General features: G+C 40.7%; 1 protein-coding gene across 5 annotated transcripts in view; it reads left to right on the top strand.

The window, feature by feature from the left end:
- The window catches only part of LOC122556052 (SPHK1 interactor, AKAP domain containing), a 396,794-nt gene that overhangs the window by 226,935 nt on the left and 154,316 nt on the right, over positions 1-15,543 (top strand). Inside the window, exon 1 of one of the 5 annotated variants that reach the window (XM_043702457.1) lies at positions 918-1,038. The exons of the other annotated variants lie outside the window; for them this stretch is intronic. The gene's annotated coding sequence lies outside the window, so the exon portion shown is untranslated. Of the gene's footprint in view, positions 1-917; positions 1,039-15,543 lie in introns of those variants that run through there. 5 annotated transcript variants of the gene reach the window in all.

Consider the following 15,543-nt stretch of genomic DNA (forward strand, 5'->3'; position numbering starts at 1 on the left):
TGCCCCTCATAATTTTGTAAACCTCTATAAATTTCAAATCTAATGTTGATCTTGCTTTTTGTACACCTTCTCAACAGCTGTAACTCTGTATGCCCCACTCCGTTCAATCACCCAATGATCCGTATGACCTTGTGTGTTATGATCTGCCTGTACTGCACGCAAAACAAAACTTTTCATTGTACTTAGGTACATGTGACAACATGTGAAACATTATTTAATCTGTTGAACAAGTCAGACTAAATATAATTTATCAACAAGCAGTCTATGAAATTCAGATTAACATTATTATTATTTAAAAATTAAACAATGCTAAGAAGATTTATAAGGATAATGCCAGAACTGTCCTGAGAGACTGAAAATGGTGACTGTCTTATCCATGGAAAAAAGAAGGCTGATGGATAACTTAATACTTGTTATAAAGCGATGAAGCAATTTGACGGTATACGTAGAAACCATTTTTCCATTTACTTTGTCTGCCTTATGTGCCCCCAGGCATGGGCAGAACCAAGGAAGAGTGCATATGTTGAGAACATCATACCCATTGTTAAGACATGAGCTACACGTGATGAGGCCACAGCACCCTGCAATCCTGGGAGCTTGTGGAGGAATGGGAACTATGATACATGCTTCAACCGTAACTCAGCTACAAGTCCAATGAGGCCATGAATGTGTCTGTGGTTCAGAACACTTAAGCCTCAGCATCATTCCAGAATCCATAAGGTGGCAGTAACAACATTTGTCTGCAATATACAGCCAATGAACATGCTGGTCATTAGACCACTTCATATCACTCCTTGTGCAAGTTACATAGAGGGTATCTTGCATACTGCAACACAAGATCCTGGAGAATAGATCACAAGGAAGGGATTATATTTCTTCAGCTGCTATGGTGACAAGAAACAGCATTCCTGCAGACTTGGACTAGTATAGATGAAGCTGTGAAGAGGTATGGAGGAAAACTCAAACATCTCATACATTTCTTTAATTTTAGCTGCCATCAAAAGTCACTTATTTTCAGACTCCTGCCTGTATCTAAAGGTCAGTATTATCCACTACTTAATTCCATGATTTCACAGCCCTTTCGGAAAAATTGCTTATGAATTAATGTCATTTTTAAAGCTCTCCAAGGCTGCATTTATTTTTATCCCTGTCATTATGACTCTTCACTTTAATTGCCTTAATTTCTTTAAATTTGGCTTTCCTGGAATTTTAGAGCTGGCAGTATTTGGACTTGGATTATGAGTCATTATGTGACTAGTGTTGTACATGAAGATATAATTTCTTTTTTGCTATAGTTTATTATTAATAAGGATCATATTTCTTGAAATGCCAAGTATTTTATTTTAATGAACTGTCTGTTATTGTTCATCACAACAGCTGATTAACTGGATGGGACACATTTCTCAGAGTTGCTGGAGGTAATTTTCAAGCATGACTAATACAATTTGTAATTATTCAGCAAGAGATAAAATGAATACCCGACTACAAAATTTTCAAAGTTTCTTGAATGTCGAGGGAGTCGTTTTTATTTCAGAGTCAGAGTCATAGGGATGTACAGCATGGAAACAGATCCCTCAGTCCACCTCGTCCATGCTGACCAGATATCCTAAACTAATCTAGTCCCATTTGCCAGCACTTGGCCAATACCCCTCTAAATCCTTTCTGTTCATATACCCATTCAGATGCCATTTAAATGTTGTAATTGTACCAGCCTCCACCACTTCCTCCAGCAGCTCATTCTATACACACACCACCGTCTGTGTGAAAAGGTTGCCCCTTAGGCCCCTTTTAAACTTTCCACCTCTCACCCTAAACTTATGCCCTCTAGTTCTGGACTCACACAACCCAGGGAAAAGACCTTGTCTATTTACCCTATCCACGCCTTTGATGGTCCAGGAAAAACAGCCACAGCCTATTCAGCGTCTCCCTATAGCGCAAACTCTCCAACCCTGGCAACATCCCTGTAAATCTTTTCGAAACCCTTTCACATTTCACAACATCCTTCCGATAGGACGGAGACCAGAATTGTACACAATATTCCAAATGTGGCTGAACTAATGTCCTGTACAGCCACAACATGACCTCACAACTCCTACAGTCTGACCAATAAAGGAAAGCATACCGAACACCTTCTTCACTATCCTGTCTACTTGAGATTCCATTTTCAAGGAGCTATTAACCTCCACTCCAAGGTCTCTTTGTTCAGCCAACACTCCCCAGGACTTTACCATTAAGTATATAAGTCCTGTCCTAATTTGCCTTTCCAAAATGCAACACCTCACATTTGACTGAATTAAACTCCATCTGCTACTTCTCAAACCATTGGCCCATCTGATGAACATCCTGTTGTCACCTGAGGCAACCTTCTTTGCTGTCCACAGCATCTCCAATTCTGGTGTCTTCTGCAAACTTACTAACTTTCTTCTCCCCTTGCTCTCAATCCGTTCATGTGAGAAGAAGGCATTAAAATGAATGATCAGCCAAGACCCACTGGCCAAGCCATGACAGATTGGCAGAACAGACTGTGTGGGTTGAATGGGCTACAACTATTCATTTATCATAAATCCCTCTGTCAAGAGTGTATTTATACATGGCAAAGTGGAAAGCTAAGGTATTTGCTTCAGGCCTGCACAACACATCTGTTGAAGTACTGCTGGGAGATGAATAAGTAGCATGAATGACATGGTGGCTCAGTGGTTAGCACTGCTGCCTCACAACAGTAGGGTCCTGGATTTGATTCCAGCCTTGGATGACTCTCTGTGTGGAGTTTGCACATTCTCCTGGTGTCTGCGTGGGTTTCCTCCTACAGTCAAAAAGTATGCAAGTTAGGTGGATTAGCTGTGGGATGACAGGGATGGAGTGGATTTGAGTGGTACGGTGATGCGAGTCCTTTAACAAGGTTATGCTGTCCTTGGTTTTTTTTCAGAGAAGTCATAAAAGCAGGGATTCCAAAAGTCTAGATTTGAATGATTTTAGGGCCAGTTTGATTATAGCTAACAGATACTGCCTCAGGCAGTTTTAAAATAAAACACTTGTCCAATGAAAGGGGAGTAGCCAGTTCTCCCGGCTCAGCTTTTCTCTGGTTTGTGTTTGGTTTGATATGGCTTTAGTAGTCTGGCTATTCACTGAAAGCAGGCAGTTGTTGTGAAGCTGCTGGACCCAAAGAAGCAGGTCCTTGCTGATCCTCCCCCTCTCTGACATCTCTCCTGTAAGACCCTGGGTTTGATTTTACCTTTTGTGCTAAGGGGTGTTTATGGGGAGTGTCGCAAGCATTTAGAACAGTATCATTAAATTGGGATAATCTGTGGGGTTTTCAGATAGGCTGGGTTATTTTATATTCTGTTCTCTTTTGTTTGTGTTTCATTCAGTAATATTGCAAATAAATTCTGTTTTGTTTAAAACTAAGTGGTTTGACCAGCTGCATCTCTCCTGGAATATCCACGTTACACCTGCTTAAAACAGCTAGCAGAGTTAGGGTCTGAGCTACTTTCTTGAAATGTTTTGAGGGGGTCTGACCTGGTCCATATCAGGATGGGGGCTCTTTGCGAGATTTGTTCTGTAGTTCCAAACTGGGATTAGAGTTGTTGGACTCAAAGGCTGCGAGTGGTAGATGGTATTGTCTTTTGCTCTGAGTATTGATTTTGGTTGGTTTAAATAGTGCATGGGATAGCAATGGCTCTTTCAGTCACCAAGAGTTTTCTGAAGGTGGAAGTAGTGACTTTGGGGGAATTGCAAAAGGTGATTAAGGCCAAGCTGCGGGAATTAGCAGACCAGCTGGTGCTGGAGCTGCCTTCTTCCGTGAGGAAAGTGGATATAATAACAGCAACAGTTCAGCAATTAAACGTGCTGGAAATGCCATGACAATCTTTAGAGATGGCTAAAATTTAATTGAAAATGAAGCAGCTTGAGTTGGAGGCAAAAGACAAGGAAAGGCCAACAGAAATGAAATGGTTTGAATTATGATTAAAAGCACAGGAAAGAGAGAGAAGGGAGAGAAAGGGAGAGAGAGAAAAGGAGAGAGTGGAAAGGGAGAAAGAGGGAGTTTGAACTTCAGAAATTGGCATTGAGACAGGAAAGTCAGCTTAGAAGGATGGAGATGAAGGCTGAAGGTAAGCTTAGTGAAGGAAGAGAGTGAGGATGAGCAAACCCAGGGTAGTCAAAGGACTAGTGAAAAACTGTTTAAATATATTCAGGCATTGCCTACATTTGGAAAGAAGGATGTCAAAGCCATTTTCATCTCATTTGAAAAGGTGGCTAAACAAATGTAGGGGCCAGTGACCATGTGGGTTTTGTTGATCCAAACAAAACATGAAAGTAGATCTAGTGAGGTATTCAGATCACTATCAGGGGAGGTATCTGGGGTGTATGAGGAGGTGAAGAAAACCATCTTAAGTGTATACAAGCTTGTGCCAGAAGCCTATAGTTGGAACTTTATTGCTGGAACAGCACAGCAGGTCAGGCAGCATCCAGGGAACAGGAGATTCGACGTTTCGGGCACAAGCCCTTCTTCAGGAATGAGCAGAGAGTGTTCAGCAGGCTAAGATAAAAGGTAGGGAGGAGGGACTGGGAGGAGGGGCGTTGGAAATGTGATAGGTGGAAAGAGGTCAAGGTGAAGATGATAGGTCGGAGTAGGGTGGAGGCGGAGAGGTCAAGAAGAAGACTACAGGTCAGGAAGGCAGTGCCGGGCTGGAGGGATCCGGCGGAGACAAGGTGGGGGGAGGGGGGATGAAGAAACTGGTGAAGTCCAAGTTCATCCCCTGCGGTTGGAGGGTTCCCAGTCGGAAGATAAGACGCTCCTCCTCCGACCATCGGGTTGTTGTGGTTTGGCGGTGGATGAGTCCAATGACCTACATATCCTCGGTGGAGTGGGAGGGGGAGTTGAAATGCTGTGCTACAGGTTGGTTGGGTTGCATTCAACTCCCCCTCCCACTCCACCGAAGATATGCAGGTCATTGGACTCATCCACCGCCAAACCACAACAACCCGACGGTCGGAGGAGGAGCGTCTTATCTTCCGACTGGAAACCCTCCAACCACAGGGGATGAACTTGGACTTCACCAGTTTCTTCATCCCCCCTCCCCCCACCTGGCTCAGCCGAATCCCTCCAGCCCGGCACCGCCTTCCTGACCTACAGTCTTCTTCTTGACCTCTCCGCCCCCATCCTACTCCGACCTATCACCCTCACCTTGACCTCTTTCCACCTATCACATTTCCAACGCCCCTCCTCCAAGTCCCTCCTCCCTACCTTTTATCTTCTCCTGCTGAACACTCTCTGCTCATTCCTGAAGAAGGGCATGTGCCCGAAACGTCGAATCTTCTGTTCCCTAGATGCTGCCTGACCTGCTGTGCTGTTCCAGCAATAAAGTGCTTTAGTGAAGCCTATGTAGACAACATCCTCAACCCTCCCCTCACCAACTATCGACTCCATTTCCTCAAAAAACTCAATCAAATTTGAGAGACAAGACCTCCCCTGCACAAAGCCCTGCTGACTATTCCTAATAAACCCTTGCTGTTCCAAATGTGAGGAAATCCTGTCTCTCAGACTCTTCTCCAGTAATTTGCCTAGCACTAGTGTAAGGGTCACTGGCCTAGGAACAATATCTGGGACCTTGCCTGTCGATAAAAAGGATACAAAGATCTCTCTCAAGGTCACAGCAATCTCCTCGCTTGCCTCCTTCAGTATCCGGGAATAGATCCCATCAGACCCGGGGGACTTAACAACCTTAAATATTTTCAAAATACCCAACAGCTCCTCCTCCTCAATATCAATATCGTTAGGAAGTGAATTTCTGAAGTCCTCCAAAAATAATTGTTTCTCTAAGAGCATTGAAGGTTTGCTCTATTTTTAATGTCCTTATCCACCTATCAGAATTGCTTTGTTTGATCCTTTCAAATTCAATGTAGGTTTGACCAGGGTCCCTTCTTAGATTCCTGAAACATGGTCTATAGGCTTCTGGGAGAAAGTGAGGTCTGCCAATAAAGTTTCAACTTTGATCTCCAGCATCTGCAGACCTCACTTTCTCCCAGAAGCCTATAGACCATGTTTCAGGAATCTAAGAAGGGACCCTGGTCAAACCTACATTGAATTTGAAAGGATCAAACAAAGCAATTCTGATAGGTGGATAAGGACATTAAAAATAGAGCAAACCTTCAATGCTCTTAGAGAAACAATTATTTTTGGAGGACTTCAGAAATTCACTTCCTAACGTAGTGAGAACTCATGTGGAAGAGCAGAGAGTTAAAATGACAACATTAGCAGCGGAAATGGCTAATAATTATGAATTGGTCATAAATCAAAGTTTGGCTTCCAAAATCAATTTCAATCTGTGAGAGATAGAAATTGGAGAAAAGCGAAATGTTCACATGGAAAGGGAAAGATAGAGGCTGGTGAAGATCATAAGGAAAACTTATCACGGAGTAAAAAGAAAACCCTTGAAGGGGAAAGAGAATTTTAAAAGCTCTGATGTTTTCACTGCAATAAAGTAAGCCACATGAAATCACATTGTTGGTGAGTTAGGAAAAGCACTGGGAAGCCAGATGTAGGAAAACAGGACAAGCCACTTAATTATTTTTGGAGTGGTAATGGAAAGCACAGTGGAGGCTAGAAAGCTGCACCAGAATGTACAACCTGGTCAGTGGTTGGTTACGGAGGAAGTGACAGATCCTCATAAGTCATATTCCCGCAAAGGTAGAGTTAATTCACATAGGCCAGGAACAACGGATAAAGAGGTTACAATATTAAGTGATACAGGATCCTCTCAATCTTTGATGTTGAAACAGGAGGAGATATGTACCTCTGAAAGACTATTGCTAGGAAAGATACTAGTAATGGGAATTTACAGTAAAAAAGAAGTGGTCAAGTATGTAAAGTAAGGTTACAGTGTCCAGTGAAGCATGGGGAAGTCACGGGTAAGAATACTGGACAAACTCTCAGCTCCAGGAATACAATTTGTCCTTGCTAACGGTATAGCTAGTTCACAGGTAGGAGTACTCACTACTGTGGTTGAAAAGCCAGTGGAAACTCAGGAAACTGAACTATTGCAGGACACATATCCTGGGATTTTTCTGGACTGTGTGGTAACAAGTCACAAAGTGACCAGTTGAAACAGGAGAGATCAAAGAGTACAGGTAAGAAAGTTGAAGTGGAATGGTCAAAGACTCTGTTTGATCAGATGGTTGACATAAACCAAGAGCAGGTATTTTTAACTCAGATAAATTAACTGAGTTACAGCAGAAAGATGAAAATTTAAAGCAATTGTATCAAAAGACACACTTGGAAAAATAATCTGAATGTATCCCTGAATGCCACTCTCTTAAAAATGAGGTCTTAATAAGGAAATGGAGACCAAAACATATTCAGGCAGATGAGAAATGGGCAGAATTTCATCAAGTCGTATTGCCAGTGGGTTATAGAATGGAAGTGTTCCGAGTGGCGCATGAATTGCCATATGGGGATCATTTAGGGGTGAGAAAAACTCAAGCTAAAATACAAAACGCTTTTACTGGCCTGGACTGCACAAGGATGTAGTTGAATTTTGCCAGATATTCATACATGTCAGGTAATTGGAAAACCACAGGCAGTAATAAAACCTGCACCTTTAATACCTATTCCTGTATTTGAAGAACCTTTTACAAGAGTCTTAATTGACTGTGTAGGACCCCCATTTAAAACAAAAAACATTATTTGTTAACCATAATGGATGTGTCCACTAGATTTCCAGAGACCATTCCATGACACAATATCACAGGTAAAAGGATTCTGTTAACTCCTTCTGATGACTCCACAATCTTCCTCCCTTGTTCCAATTAAGTTAAATATAAGCTGACAAGCTTTTACTTCATTTTCACAGGATCATTGTCACTGGTGCTCAAATCATACATGATCTTCTCTCCTTCTTCAGTAATTGCTGGGTATTCTCTTAATTTTTTCTTTCACTTACATTCCTGTCTTTGAGGCCCAGACTCAATTATTCATTATATTGTATCAGGGTAATAGTGAGGAGTTCCTTTAGCATTGTCATTCAAACTGGGAGAATAGCTAATGAGCTTGAGGGAGTAAGATTTCCCATTCGGATCGTACTGTCTCTGTAACAATAGCTATCATATCAGTGTATGTTATATTTGGTTGCTAAGATGCAATGAACTAGATCTTGTTGGTCAGTGGTGCATAGTGCTCATAAAACATGGTGAGCAGTGATGTAGATTACATTCGCTGGCTCACATCAAATATTAGTAGTGATGGAGGTCTGAATATTTCTTCAGGAACTACTTTAAGTCGTCTGCTCATGCAGACATCCAGCAATAGGAAGAGCTGAAAATTCAAGACCCCTGCAGAAGAAAGTCCTTGTGGCAAGATTTAGCAAAGCAGAAAAAAGAACTCAATTATGTTAAGACACATACAATAGAAAGAGTGTTCAAAGTTCCCTGGAGCTGGAGTACTCATCCCCAGTCAGAGAGTCAACACACAATAGTAGTTAAAATCTTTGGTGGGCCAGGAAAGCTTTACAAAATGGTGCAAAATTACAGTTTAGAAAAGGTAGAAGTAAAGAAAATCACTAGTAGCTCAGATCAGGTGTCACCACCAGATCAATGGACATCACCAGACACAGCTCCTATAGGGGAAAATCCAGGTATAACGAGGCTGGCCAGCCGACTGGGCTTCATAGAATATGATTTCATATGGTCCAATCAGGGAGCCATGGCTGACATAAAAAGATTGAGTGCCAGGGATACTCTGGTGCCTGGCTGTGTGTGAGATAGTTACATAGTCAAGGTCTGTTCATGTGTAAATAAAGGGTGACTTGGTCATGAAGTACTGACCTTTATGAAGCTATTTCACAACAGTCACAGAAGCAATTCAAACCAAATTTTCTGCAGACATCACAAAACCAAAATTAATGATGAATGAGCTGATTCAAAGCCAAAGCAGACCAAATTTAACAAAAATGGAAAGTTAGGAGTTTTTAATAAGGATACAAGTTTACAGAAAAGTTGAGAGATCCATTATTAGAATCATCATGAAGGCAAACCAAAGACAACAGGATTATTCAGGAAAAACATGAAATAAATAATGATCATTATTACAGCTACAAACAGTGGAAATTAATTGCATAAAACATAACAGTGACAAAAGTGGGCATCATTCTTAAAGCTGCAGGCATGGAAATGGGAATCATTTATTTAGGCTGTAAGTTTCAGAATTCATTCAGAGGCAGGACGCCTCCATTTTAGCCATAAAAGTTGAATTCTACCAAAACACAGAGCACTCTTGAAGCACAGAGCTGGAACACTGCTATTGCTACAAAATTGCAATCCCCCTAAACAATAAAAATAAATATTTAGATCAAAATATATGGCATTAAATATTGTAGTCTATATTATGTGCAGTTACAAATGGGCCAAATAAAATATAAAATTAAATAGGGAGCTGGACATTGTTCAACTTCCTTGCCTTCAGATTTGGAGGATCTTGTGGAGATGCCCCAGGGATACCTTTTCAGAACTTTGAGGTGCCTATCTCAAGTTCCTAAAACATGTAGTGTTATGAAGATTACTGTGTCCTGTAAGCCTTGGCCTTATTCTTGAGTTTCATTTTTTGACCCCTGATTAGTCTTTTCCTCAGTTGACCAGAGGCTGAGTTGGTACAAAAGAGCTGATGCTGGATTTTGTCATCTATGTCTTCCATGTTGAGAGGAGGCTTCCAAGACACATTTTCCAGAATTTTGTCAATGAACTTTAGGATGAACTGGAGTATATTTCTTCGGCTTCTTAAGTGACATCTTCAAATAATACAAAGCCAACTGTTTGTAAAGTAACTGCAAGGTGCTGCATTTTGGGAAAGCAAATCTTAGCAGGACTTATATACTTAATGGTGAAGGTCCTAGGAAGTTTTGCTGAACAAAAAAGACCTTGGAGTGCAGTTTCATAACTCCTTGAAAGTAGAGTCACAGGTAGATAGGATAGTGAAGGAGGCACTTGGTATGCTTTCCTTTATTGGTCAGGAAATTGAGTAGAGGAGTTGGGAGGTCATATTGCGGCTGTACAGGATTTTGGTAAGTCACATTTGGAATATTGTGTGCAACTTCTCGTCTCCTTCCTATTGGAAGGATGTTGTGAAACTTGAATGGGTTCAGAAAAGATTTACAAAGATGTTGCCAGGGTTGGAGGATTTGAGCTATAGGGAGAGGCTGAATAGGCTGGAGCTGTTTTCCCTGGAGCGTCAAAGGCTGAGGGGTGACCTCATAGAGGTTTATAAAATCATGAGGGGCAAGGATAGGATAAATGGACATAGTCTTTTCCCTGGGGTAGGGGAGTCCAGAACTAGAGGGCATAAGTTTAGGGTGAGAGGGGAAAAGTTTAAAAGGGACCTAAGGGGCAAATTTTCACGCATAGGTGGTGCATGTATGGAATGAGTTGCTGAAGGAAGTGGTGGGGGCTGGTACAACTGCAACATTTAAAAGACATCTGGATGGGTATATGAAGAGGATGTGTTTAGAGAGATATGGACCAAGTGCTGGCAAATTGGATTCGATTAGGCTGGGATATCTGGTCGGCATGGACAAGTTGAACCAAATGGTCTGTGCTGTACATCTCTATGACTCTATGACTATGACTCTAAGTACACAGAAGGATGCAGAAGGGAACAGAAACATCAAATTTCCCTCCAAATGACACACTATCCTGACTGGGAATTATATTGTTGTTCCTTCATTGTTATTGTTTAAAATCATGGAGCTGTCTTGCTAACAGCACTGTTAGACCACACACATTGCAGTGGCTCAAGAATTGCTATCACCACATTTTCAAGTGCAGCTCATGATGTTCAATAAGGTGCAGCCTTATAACTGAGAGCCACAGCATGAAGAACAATTTGCAAAAGCTATTGCCTTAACAAAAGATCAATAATAACTGACCATACTAGGTTCACAAATTGTACAAGTCATGCACGTGTGTTTGTGCCCTGTATTTCTTGTTTAAAGATCAATTTGTTTTTACGATATCAATTTCAAAAGTGAATAAGTATTTCCCTAAATAATTGCTGTACCAACTGTGAAAAATTGTGTCAATGTGGGGTGGGGGGAATGTGGGGGAGAGGGGGCTACACATGGTGGAACAATAACATCGCTGATGTTGGATAAATAACACTCAATATCATTACCCCAGTGAGGCATGGTTCCATTTCACTTATTCAAATGTTTTTTTTTCTTTTTGCAATGCTTTTATGTGATGGATCTCAGATTGCTTTAATATAGTTACACTGGATTCATTTAATTATAAGAACACCAGTTTAAAAAAGAACAGTTAGTTACAATGTATTCTACAAAGACCAGCCCAAGTATCAGCTCTCAATATTCAGAAATGAACATTGTTTCTATGCCATATGTCGCTTTGTTCCTCAAATGTAAAGTAGGAACTGTTAGTGAAATCCTACTGCAATTTGCATTGCTGTTGGCAAATGAAGGCTTGAAACTGACTTTATGTCTTACTCATAGAGATCAAATATTTAACTTTTGAACATTTTTGTCTCTTGTTTGAAATGTTTCATTCTTTTAGAAGTGGGGTTTTGATAATAATGATAGTTTGATAGCCTTGAAATGGTAGCCTTGGAGACTAAGCTTGCAGTTTTTTGTGTATCATGCTGTTAACCTTTCAATAAGCGCTGCTTATATTAGGATAATAATAAAAAAGTATAGAATGTTGACTTTCACAACCTTGAAAGTTTCTCACATTTTATAATGTCCCACTGCATGAATCTTTAAAATGAAAATGTCAACATGAAGCCTGTGAACAATTATGTACGCCCTAATTGGATTTATCTGTTAGATATACATCATAGTCCTCGCATAACAGAACAGCCTTGAGAAATTATGAAGGAAATCTGATTATATTTTGAGTAATGGTTGCTTTTTGAATCTTCAATGGTCGGTTTATATGCTGAGGTAACTTTTGCTGACTTTCAGTGCCTCAACTTGATGAGAATCAGACAATGGAGTCCTGAAAATGATGTTCATTCACTAACCGCCCTCTTGCTTTGGGATGCCAAATGGACACCTGAAATGGTGGTCAGTTTTAAGTGTGAGCCCATAGGAATGTGTCAATCCTGTGATGCATAATTGAACTTATCAAACCTGAGATGTGTCTTTGACATCTGTGGGACCAGTGGAGCAGGTGTGAATGGTTTTCTACATTACAATAGTGACTACTCTTCAAATGTCCTCATTGGTCATAGGTACTTTAGGATATCCCTATGTTGTGAGAAGTGTTAGACAATTTTGTTTCTCTTCTGCCCCTACTTCTGCTACTCACTGTAACAACAGTTGAAGCACAGTAGGAGTCCCTCAGTTTGTGGTACAAAGATTCTGCCTCTTCATAAAAAGAGAATTTATTGTAGCAATTTCATCATTTGCCAATAGTTATTAGCTGAAGGCCTCAGTCTGTCTCAGCTATCATCAGGAGATTTGTTTAGAGGATTTTCTTGAACTGAATATAGTTCTTGCTTTGGTGATGCAGGCCCTCTCACTGATCGATTCCATTGAGTGGTATGCATCACATCTGCAATCTGTATCAGATTTCTGCCATTTCCTCCCACACTTCCTCAGAGGGGAAACTCTTGATGTATGTTTTACTCTGCTGTAGCCCTGATCATTCTCTTCTCAGCTATGTCTTCTTTCACACTAACACGAGGTGCCATTGAATCAGTTCCAGATATAAACCCTTAAAATCCTTGTACTATATTTTCCTCCAAGTCTTTTTGCCACATTTTTAGCATTCATATTTACCTGCTACCCCATCATCCTCCAAGCCCTGATCACAGATTCACTCTGTCAGAAGGCTACTTTGCCTGACGGTGTACTTGTCGCACTTGAAGGATAAGATAGGTTGTCCTCCTTTGATCTCTCACACTTTGGATAGTCTTCATTGAGATTTCCCGTTGTATTGTGATTCATGAATTTCAGGATCAACATCTGGTTTGTGCAATAGTTTAAAAGCAATTGGTGTCTTTGCTTCATAGAAATAAAATTTCTCATATTTCTACTTATAGTATTTTCTGTACTGACTCTGTATTAAATAAGATCTCTGCCAATTGTCATTTTTCTGGAGAATTACTCCTCTGTCTTGGTGTCACATCCATATTACTTTTCCTTCCAAAAGAGTAGGTTCCTGAAAAGGTATCTCCTATTATAGTTGGAAGCCTATTAGCTTTGATGGGGCTGTTATCCATCTTGACTACTTTGATAAGCCTGGACTTCTAGCCCTGGAAGTATTTTGTTTGAGTAGAATGGGAACTTGTTTTTGGACTTGTCAGTCCATCAATAATTCTGGTGGTACCAACTCACAACAGGTGGAATAAGCTTGCAACTGTACTGATGTAGTTAGAAAAGTTTTGTTCCCCTTTACTAGTGCTTTGGACAACAATCCACTGTCAGGGAAGGTTTGGTGACAGATTAGAATGAGAGAATGAGAATGACATCTAAAAATATCACTGGACACCCTCAATATTAGAAATATGTTGCACCATTTTCCCCAAATGAAATTATTGCCATTGAAATATTTGAATCTATAATTTTAATAAAGGACAAAAGTCTTGAATAAAATGTTTCCTATTCTCATAATATTGATGCCTCTTGAAATTTTAACAATATTTTCACAGCAGATTAAAGAAGCAAAAAACATAATTTATTTCTTTAGGTATTAGTGGAAAATATACAGTATATTTTATGTAATTTAGAATTTTGCAATGGGTGGGTTTGTTGAAAATGAGGTTGAGTGGTCTTAAACTAGGAGAAAGTGAGGACTGCAGATGCTGGAGATCAGAGCTGAAAATGTGTTGCTGGAAAAGCGCAGCAGGTCAGGCAGCATCCAAGGAGCAGGAGAATCGACGTTTCGGGCATAAGCCCTTCTTCAGGAACCCTTCCTGAAGAAGGGCTTATGCCCGAAAAGCCGATGGTCTTAAACTACTCTATATTTGACTTATTAACGTTATTATTTACCCCTTTAGTAACAACATTGCAAACTAAAAATAATTAAAATTAAATTCCAGGTGTGAAAGACTGTCTAATACTACAATATTTTCTGTTTCTCAAATTAAAACTATGTCCTATTCATTTGTATTGATTTATACAAAACTATCCAATCTCATTTTCTCCTTGAATTAAAAGTTAATTGAAGGCTTTGTGCATGGGAAATCATGTCTCACTAACTTGATTGAGTTTTTTGTAGAAGTAATGAAGAGGATTGATGAGGGCAGAGCAGTGGACGTGATCTATATGGACTTTAGTAAGGCATTCGACAAGATTTTTTATGTGAGACTGGTTAGCAGATTAAATCACATGGAATAAAGGGAGAACTAACCATTTGGATACAGAAATAGCTTGAAGGAGGAAGACAGAGGATGGTGGTAAAGTATTGCTTTTCAGACTGGAAACCTGTCACCAATAGTGTGCCACAGAGATAAGTGCTGGGTTCACTGCTTTTCATCATTTATTCATATGATTTGGATGTGAACATAGGAGGTATCATTAGTATGTTTGCAGATGACAGCAAAATGAGAGGTGTAGTGGACAGCAAAGAAGATTACCTCAGAGTACAACGGGATCTTAATCAGATGGGCCAATGGGTCGAAGAGTGGAAGATGGAGTTTAATTTAGCTAAATGTGAGGTGCTTCATTTTCGAAAGGCAAATCAGGGCAGGACTTGTACACTTAATGGTAAGGTCCTGGGGAGTGTTGCTGAACAAGGAGACCTTGGAATGCAGGTGCACAGTTCCTTGCAAGTGGAGTCACAGGTAGGTAGAATTGTGAAGAAAGCATTTGGTATGTTTTCCTTTATTAGTTAGAGCATTGTATAGGAGTGGGAGGTCATGTTGTGGCTGTACAGGACATTGGTTAGGTCACTTTTGGAATATTGTGTGTAATTCTGGTCTCCCTCCAATCAATAGACAATAGACAATAGGTGCAGGAGTAGGCCATTCAGCCCTTCGAGCCTGCACCGCCATTCAATATGATCATGGCTGATCATTCCTAATCAGTATCCTGTTCCTGCCTTATCTCCATAACCCTTGATTCCACTATCCCTGAGAGCTCTATCCAACTCTTTCTTAAATGAATCCAGAGAGTGGGCCTCCACTGCCCTCTGGGGCAGAGCATTCCACACAGCCACCACTCTCTGGGTGAAGAAGTTTCTCCTGAGCTCTGTCCTAAATGGTCTACCCCGTATTTTTAAGCTGTGTCCTCTGGTTTGGCACTCACCCATCAGTGGAAATATGTTTCCTACTGCCAGAGTATCCAATCCTTTCATAATCTTATACGTCTCAATCAGATCCCCTCTCAATCTTCAAAACACAAGGGTGTTCAAGCCCAATCGCTTCAGTCTTTCAGTGTAAGGTAATCCTGCCATTCCAGGAACTGACCTCGTGAACCTAAGCTGCAATCCCTCAATAGCCAGAATGTCTTTTCTCAAATTTGCAGAACTGCACACAGTACTCCAGGTGTGGTCTCACCAGGGCCCTGTACAGCTGCAGAAGCACCTCTTTGCTTCGATACT

This window comes from Chiloscyllium plagiosum, chromosome 13, assembly GCF_004010195.1.
Source record: "Chiloscyllium plagiosum isolate BGI_BamShark_2017 chromosome 13, ASM401019v2, whole genome shotgun sequence".
NCBI classification, from domain to species: Eukaryota; Metazoa; Chordata; class Chondrichthyes; order Orectolobiformes; family Hemiscylliidae; genus Chiloscyllium; species Chiloscyllium plagiosum.